Source organism: Chaetodon auriga, chromosome 8, assembly GCF_051107435.1.
Source record: "Chaetodon auriga isolate fChaAug3 chromosome 8, fChaAug3.hap1, whole genome shotgun sequence".
NCBI lineage: Eukaryota > Metazoa > Chordata > Actinopteri > Chaetodontiformes > Chaetodontidae > Chaetodon > Chaetodon auriga.
In genome coordinates, this window is record NC_135081.1 from 26,425,351 (window position 1) to 26,433,671 (window position 8,321).

Here is an 8,321-nt window from a genome sequence, read left to right on the forward strand (position 1 = left end):
CAGCAGACAAAAAGCCCTGCGGTGTCTCATGAAATGTTGTGACACAGACGTCCTGAAGTCCAGCTCAAATCACAGTCGTCATTAGTTTTGCAGTCGAAATTAAGTCAGTGATTTTAAATTATCTCTTATCTTGTCTTTATTATTGAAAGGAGGGGGAAAAAAAGGTCATTGGAATCATGCATGTCAGGAATTCTCCTTCAAGCCTCTGAATAGATGAGACCGTGCACGTGTTTGATTGACAGGTTAGCTGGCACAATGCAAACAAACCCGGCCTGGTGGCTGCAGCCTGTAAGCGCAGGACAGCCTGTGTTTTATTAGCAGTGACGGTAAAAGAAACAGGACCACCACTTCAGCATTTAAACTAAGCCGTGCTGACATTTGCAGGTATGTTTTTAAGATGAGTGCTGCAGCTCTTTAGCTAACAAGCTGATCAGCCTGCAAACTGATGCTAACAGTGAATATTTCTAGTGTGTTATCTTCATTCTGTTCTCAGGTGGAAGCTGCTGCTTTATTGTTTTTATTGTTTTCTCCATTGCTTTTTCTTCAGTTTACCGCCGTTTGTTTGTGTGACTTTGTGTGTTGTGGTGAATGATCCATTCACCTGTTTCTGTAACAGAGTCCAGGACTCACACAGTGGAGCACGAAGTCCAGGATGAGTAACGACCAGCGTGACTTTGCTTCAGTGACACACAAACTACCGTAACCTTGATCGTCTCAAGGTAACGGCTGCTTGCAGTCACTGATCAGATTACACTTCATTAGAGAGGACACACACACACACACACACACACACACACACACACACACACACACACACACACACACACACACACACACACACACACGCAGTCGTGTTTCCATCACTTTTGGAGACATTACATTGACTTACATTCATTTCCTGGAGACTTGCCCTAACCTTAAACCAAGTCTTTACCCTAAAATTGAATGATTTACATTATGGGCACCTGCATTTTGTCCCCATAAAGAAGGCGAAAACAGCAATTTAGATTAGAATATTGACTGAAAACACTCAGGTAGACCACCTTATATACTGTAAACCATGACCAGTGCAAAGTTTGGTACAGATATGACAAGAGCATGTGAGCTCTGCAAACTCTCCTTTTGATGAGTAAAACTATGGAAGCACCTGTTGAAACGAGCTCCTGCACGGCTGGCAGCTCCTCGGTGACGCCGTGCAGCTCTAATGCGTAAAGCCAATGACACAAACACTGGATCACACAGCCGAGTGCTGCGGAAGATGGAGGAGATTTAGAGGATGACAGGAAGGAGGCTGCAGCTCAAAGGACCAGGTGGAGGATAAATCTATCCAGAATGACTTTTTATCTGGGATAACAGGTTTTACTACAGAAGCCTTCACGCCTTCAACACTCTAAGTCTCTTTATTTAGCCTTCATCATTAGAAAAATACCTCTGATGGTGTACTAGCAGTATAATATATGTATTTTTATCAGCCATCAGGTTGCTTTTCTATGTTTGACTTCTGACCTTCCCATGATGGAAGGCTGCAAAAAAGGATTTTACTCTTTATTTTATTGATTGTTCGTTGATGTCTGTTCTGTGTTATAATAAAGCATCAAATGACTTAATTTATATGAAAATACTGTGTTTTTATGGTTGTTTGCCGTGCTATAATTTCTAAATTGGGTTCATTCGTGGACCTTTCTTGGGCCTCGTGGCCAGACATTTTGTGCGTTTTGTTTGCTTCTCACTGTATTTAACGCAGACGTGCAGCAGCGTGTGACTTAAGAAGCGAATGCGGCGCAGGGCTCCATCCAAACGAGGCTCATGTGATTTGCCTGCAGTCAAGCCTTTGAGCCTCGCTTATTGTTGAGCTAAATACACGGCTGTTTTCTGACACTTGAGCTAAGAGTGAGGGCTCAGCTGCGTACTAGCAGCCTGTCAGTTAAGGAAGTGAAGAACATTTTACTTTACACAGAAACACATCTGACCGACCCTGGTTTGGGGGTCTGAGATCAATGTTTCATGATGCTGAGGGAATATTTGTCATCAGCAGTGAAATATAAAGTAGTGAAGTTATTCAAACAATGAGGACAGAAAATGTCTCTCAGTTCAGTGGACGGACAGCCGGGCCCCACATCTTGTTTTCATTTGTTTTGACATTTAATTTGGCACGTTCCACATGCCAGGAAGCCTCACTGCGAACGGGCTGGACGTTTGTGAATGTGCATCTGTCCCCGGCGGTCCCAGCAGGATTTCTATATGCACCAAAACAAATTGGGAGTGGTGGCTGTCACCTGCTGCTGCCAGCTGGCTCCGGACGTTTCTTTTTCCAGTTTAGATCTCGACCATCTCCTGACCTGCACCTGCAGTTGCCGCCTTCATGAGAGCGGTGACATGAGCTGAGCCTGGTTGTAAACGTATGTCTCTGTTTTATTGGGTTTGATTAAAGACGGCTTCTGTTCATTATCTTTAAATACTCAGACGTCATCTGAAAGTGTGCCAGGTCTGAATTTTCCCTCCTACGTGACACAGCTCTGACAGCGTCAACACCAGAAAAAGCTCATGGAGTCACCGTTCTTCAGCCCTGACCTGGAACAAGCTGCTCACGTTAAGATCCAGAGACGCGTTGCCTACATGTGAGTCTAATTAACAACTCTGAGCAGAATTTGTCGTCATTAGCGCAACAGTAAGTAAATCATTTTAGCGTTCTCCTGAGACAAACGCCTTGATTGAAGACACACATTCAGATTTAATGAGGAGCCTCACTTCATGGGAAGCCTTAGGGCTCAATCTGCGACTAAAATGTGTTTAAAACATCGAGTTGGGTGAAATTAACGCTGAAGTCAGACTGAGAGGCTCGTATTTCATCCAGTGGTGAGAGGGAGGTTTGCATGTACAGAAATAGAGACGATGTGAATCTCCGTGTGAACGCTGTCGGTCATGCTGGGACAGTTTGGTGAAATGAGGAAAACGAAGGCCTCCAGTCTCACTCTGACCTTTAGAAATGTTGTTCTGCTAAAAGTCACTTGATGGTTATCTTTGGGTGCTTTGGCAGTTTGGCAGCATGTCACCAAATTTGTATCAAATCCACCTGATGCAGATCAATCGAATCCGATCCTGTTAAAAATAAAGTTAGAGCTGGAATTAATGCTAAATATATTCACATAATATAGATAAAAAATCAGGTATTTGAGTCACTTCATTCACTCATTTTACCAACTTGGAACTGGATCGAAAACTGAGATGAATGAACCAAACTGACTTCTTAAATGTGAGTTAAAGGCTCTGGTACACACTCCCATGGTGTAAACCCTTACAGGTGTGCCCGCTGATGAATAATTAGCTCTCAGGTATTTGCAGATTATCTTTGAGTGTCTATGAGGCAACTTAAACTCGTGCTGTGTCCAAAATTACTGTGTATCACTCTGTTTTGCATTTTACAGCTTCACTCTCTGCCATTTTATTCATAAAATCAGTGTAAAATGTATACGCTCTGTACAAAAGTGCCCTCAAAAACTCCTACAACAGAGTAAAGAGAAGCTGTACAGTACTTCCTGCTAACAATCCCACAGTGCTTTGTCTGTTATAGACAGCCACACCTGTGCAGGTTAGGTTTGCAGGGCCTTTAAAGGTCACATTAAAGGTCACATTAGTCTTCAAAAGTTGGCTCGGAAACAGGTGGGAACGGTTCTCATGTGGGTCATAAAAACATAGTGATGCCTGACTGTAAACTTCCTGTGAGAGTGAGAGCAGTTTGTGGAGATCAAACAGGAAACACATGCTTCAATTTGTCCATCGTAGCATCGAGTGTGATTATACCTTCAACTGTCTGAGCTCCATCACCAAACATACAGCTCACGTGTCAGAAATCTTTGGTTTGTCCTTCCATTTCCAACCGTCTGTTATGTTTCTACAGTTAAAGCATTGAGAGATTTCACAGCCTGCACTTTGCTGTGACTCCATAAACGTTCCCTGAAGAGCACACTGACTGTAGCGTCTTCATTTCGTGGCACAGATGAGATGAACTCCGGGAAAAACGGCACTTACTTTGAAGACACATGCAGTAAAACCATGATTCACGGCGTGTGAGCTCCTACAGTTTCTTATTGTCCTCATCCATTATGGAGCTCCATGTCTGAAGTTGTGCATTGAGACAAGCAGCAGTGAGGAGTTACTGTGTGTTTTATAAGTCAAAGACCATTACAGGGGTTTATATTTCACAGTGACAAAGGTTACACACTCATAAATGCTGCAAAATGATTTACACTCCGCTTCTGTGCCAGAACAGAAAATAAACTTTGCAGTCATTGCTCTCTGCTTTATCGCTGGTGGATCTATTTTTCGCGTGTTGGTAGCAGAAGTGGAAAGGTTTTTCTTTTTTAGACGACTCGACTGCAAGTCGCCGTTCTGCCACCGGCGGCTCAGAAGATTTGTCACCATCCGCAGGTCGACTCCTCCACGTCTTACCGCCCAAGTGTAACATTCCAAATCTGCCCTCAGCTTAATTTTAGCTTCACAAGTCAGCTACTTCCAGCTGTGTGAATCCTCCCCGGCTTGGGTTGCTCCTTCAGACTGTATCAGAGCACCATTTTGAGGCCTGGAGAACAGCTTGGCTCCAATGCAAAGTTTGGGTTTTCTGCACAGCGCTGGTGCAGATGCTTGTGAAGCAGCGACAAGTGGAACTGCTTTTCATGACCGACTGTTCGCAGGTGTGTGTCTCCAAAGGTGAATCTGCAGTCAGGTTTACCACTAATGAGGCTTCTGTCCCCAAAAGACAATTCAATCCAGTAACAGACACGCAAATGTCAGACACTAATGGATCTAAGTGGAGGGGAAATGCAGATGGAGGGCAAACTTAACCCCCCCGAGACAACATCTCCAAATCCCCTGTGACGAATTAACTGCAGAGCGATGGACAGCTATTGGACGGCTTAACCCCTCCACATACCGCACTGATAGCTTCATTTGAGCGGCAGTGCTTCAGCCGACCGTCTGCACAAACTTCCCACAAAGTGACACAAAGTGGAGAAAACCCAGCTGAGCATTAAGTCACCAAACTTCTGCACAGAAACATCTGATCCATTCATCCTGCAGCTTTTCCCACTCCAGACACAATCCGCAGCCTCGCACATGAAGCTCTGGGCAAAGGAAGTGGAGACCTCCCAGACAGGCAACCCAGAGAGACAGATTAAAGTGTGGATCACCCCAACATGCCTGCAGGACCCCCCCAGAAAACACACACAGACGAAGCAGCAGAGACAGAAGGAAGCAGCCTCACACCTACCTTCACAGAAGCTCAATGCTGAAGCCCCTCGGCAAGGCAGAGCCTGCAGTTAGAAACCAGAGAGGGTACTTTCTCTTTTTTCTCCCCCCCTCCTCTCTCTCTCTCTCTCTCTCTCTCTCTCTCTCTCTCTCTCTCTCTCTCTCTCTCTCAACCCCCCCCACCCCCCCCACCCCAATGTGTCGGGGCTGCTATGCTGAGACAGGCATACTGATGGATGGCACTTTGAGAAGTCAGCATTTTATTATTTTGGCTGTGAGAGAGGAGGGGGTGACAGAGAGTCATAGAGAGAGAGAGGGGAGAGAGAGAGAGAGAGAAGTGGGCCATGAACTCATGCTCGTTAGTCATTCAATTAAAACTGTAGCGCAGGCAGACAGAAGGACGAAGGCTGACATCTGGTGGTTGAACCTTTGAAATGCGACGCCTCTTTTTCAAACTGCACATCTGCTGTTTTCCCCTAAAGTGGTTTTACTTTAATTGTTATTGGTTTTTCTATTTAGCAGATTTTATCATTGCGATATTGTTTTTTGTTCTTTTATGTTAAAGCATTTTATACATGAATTGTGCAGCAGAAACCAAGTTTAAGAGTATCATTATTTTTACAGTATTATTATCGTGCATTATACATTATTACAAGTTTCAGCTGCTTTTATTCAAGGCTTACTTACTTTCTTTAGCATCTTCTAGCTTTTAGTTTTAGTTTTACAGCACATTTACAGCATTGTTAATTCTCAGTGTTTCCAGCAGCTGTTTTCTGTAAACAAGTTAGCAGCTTGCTGGTTAACTGAGTCGGGCCATTTAACAGATAAAGAGTCCTCAGAAGTGGAGACCAAAGCAGAGCGACTCAGAGGCTGAACACTGGATGCACATTCATCAGGCCAACACAAACATGACTGCAGATGAATGCTAAAGCTGCTCTGTGTCTGCTGGATGTGTGAATTAGCAGCTGCTTGCTAACGCATTAGCCACGTGTCAGGGACGTGTGTTGGTCAGCTTGTTGTGGAGTTCAGTTTTTCGTGTTGGAGGGGAGACACAATGATCCTGTTCAAAACCACAACATGTCCCAGCCTCCGAGTGAAGGTGGAAGTTTTTGTCTAACTGTGAGGTTGTTTTCTAAAGACAGTGAGCAAACAGCCTGCAGGATGTTTTACTAAGAACTGGCTGCTCTCGTTGATGAAGAATTCAGTCGTGTTTTGTTGAACAGTAGATTTGTGGGAAGCAGACTTGCATTAAAATCCCGTTGATGAATAACAAACTGGCTGCAGCAGCTTCAAGCCTGTCGTGTTGGTGCACGTGGAGATTTGCATTCACACTTGATTAAAACACTATAAATAACTAGCTGGAGAGATCAGTTTTTGCTAAATATTTACACCCAGCACCTGCCTGGTGTGACTTAGCTGAGCTCACAGAATCACTAAAACTAATGTTTGCTTAGACTGAAGATTAAAACAATGATGGCCGACGTGTCTGATCTGATGCTTCCGTGAAATTCTGCTTATTATGTGTATAAAGTGGAAACTGGAACATTTTAAATGGCTCTGGATGAACATAGCTGTACAAATGCTAATAACTTAAGACCAAATGACAAAAGATGCTTGTCTGGTTTGCATAATGGTATATTTTCCACCCATCGTGAAGGATTAATGTTTGGCACTGATCACTTGTTTGAAACATGAACTGCTCCAGTCCCACACTCACTGATGGATTCATGGACAGCTGGTCATCTGAGAGGGCTGCTGCGCTCCTCTTTCTTTATTCTCTTACACCTGTTCTTGCTCTTTTTCGCCTCCTCCGTCCCTCTCTGAGGTTTCATCTCTCTTTTTGTTTTCATTGCTCTCTTCGTCGTTCTTGGAAACGTCCTCTCATTTAACATTTCAGCAGTCTTGCTGAAACATTAAACGCAACAACCTGCTTTCAAAAGTTCTCTTATTTCTCTTCTCATAGTTTCAGTTTTGAATCGAAGCCTCTGCTTCAGTTATCATTGGTACATGTGTGTCTGCTTTCCTCTTGTAACATCTTCAAGTTCAAGCCTTTTATTCTTCACTTCACATTGTTTTGAAGTTATTTTCAGACCAGCACTTACAGTAATTCCCAGGTTTGTCATTTCAGAAGAAGCACAGCATTCTAAATTCCCCATGAAGGGAAAATGATTGATTACTTCAGTAAAACCTCCTCTGTAATTCCCCTGTAATGCCTGAATAAACTGTCCCTGAGTAACTGCAGGCACAGAGAAACTTTTTCAGCAGTTTGTTTTGGATATTATTCCACAAAGTTTCAATAAATTCTTCCTAATAAGCGATTTTATGTTTCCAAACCACGTATGTTTGAATCATTTTCTGCCCTTTATAAACGCTTTTTGCGCCACACTGTTTACACCACCCACTCCTCCTCCTCCACCACCACTAGATGGCGGCAGATGGACACTGACAGTGTAAACACAGCTGCTCCGGAGTTCTTATGAAATCATAGCCCTGAAACAGGCAACCCTGTGTTTTCACTGTACAATGCCCTCCAGTGTTTGGCACTTGGGCCGTGAAGGAGCCAAAGGGCTGCATGAGGAAAAACAAGACGTGCAATGAGCAATAGTGAGCTCATTATTGAGGGAACAAATCCTTTTATTAATATTGTTATTGTATTGGTGATTTCCAAAGTGGCACAAATCAGCAAATCAATTTGAACTTGTTGTAAGTGTGTGAGTGACGGGTGTGTGTTCATGAAGCAAACTGTGCTCTTGGTTGCAGACTGGTTTGTTTACAGCCTGTTCAAACCCCGAGCACTAAATGCCATCCACCTTTTCCTCACGTACATCGTAGCTGCAGCATCACATGAATGCAGCGAGACTGCATTCTGTTCCCTCCATTCACTCTGCAGTGCCATAGAGATAGCACTGATAACAACAAACAAAGGTGTGTTCGGCATTCATCCGTTTTCATCTGGCAGCTCTAAGCCGCACAATCCGATATGAGTGTGAATGGAAAAACACCTGAGTTCTCACACTGCTTGTACCTGCTTTGTGTCATATAAGCACTTACTTCATGTGTTCAGCGTCTCTGTTTTT

The 8,321-nt window shown here is 43.8% G+C and overlaps 1 protein-coding gene across 1 annotated transcript in view; it reads right to left on the bottom strand.

Moving 5' to 3' along the window:
• Positions 1-5,498, bottom strand: part of tmod4 (tropomodulin 4 (muscle)) — a 14,972-nt gene extending 9,474 nt beyond the window's left edge. The window contains exon 1 of the mRNA XM_076736807.1: positions 5,267-5,498. The gene's annotated coding sequence lies outside the window, so the exon portion shown is untranslated. The remainder of the gene's footprint in view (positions 1-5,266) is intronic.
• Between the last annotated feature and the right edge of the window lie 2,823 nt (positions 5,499-8,321).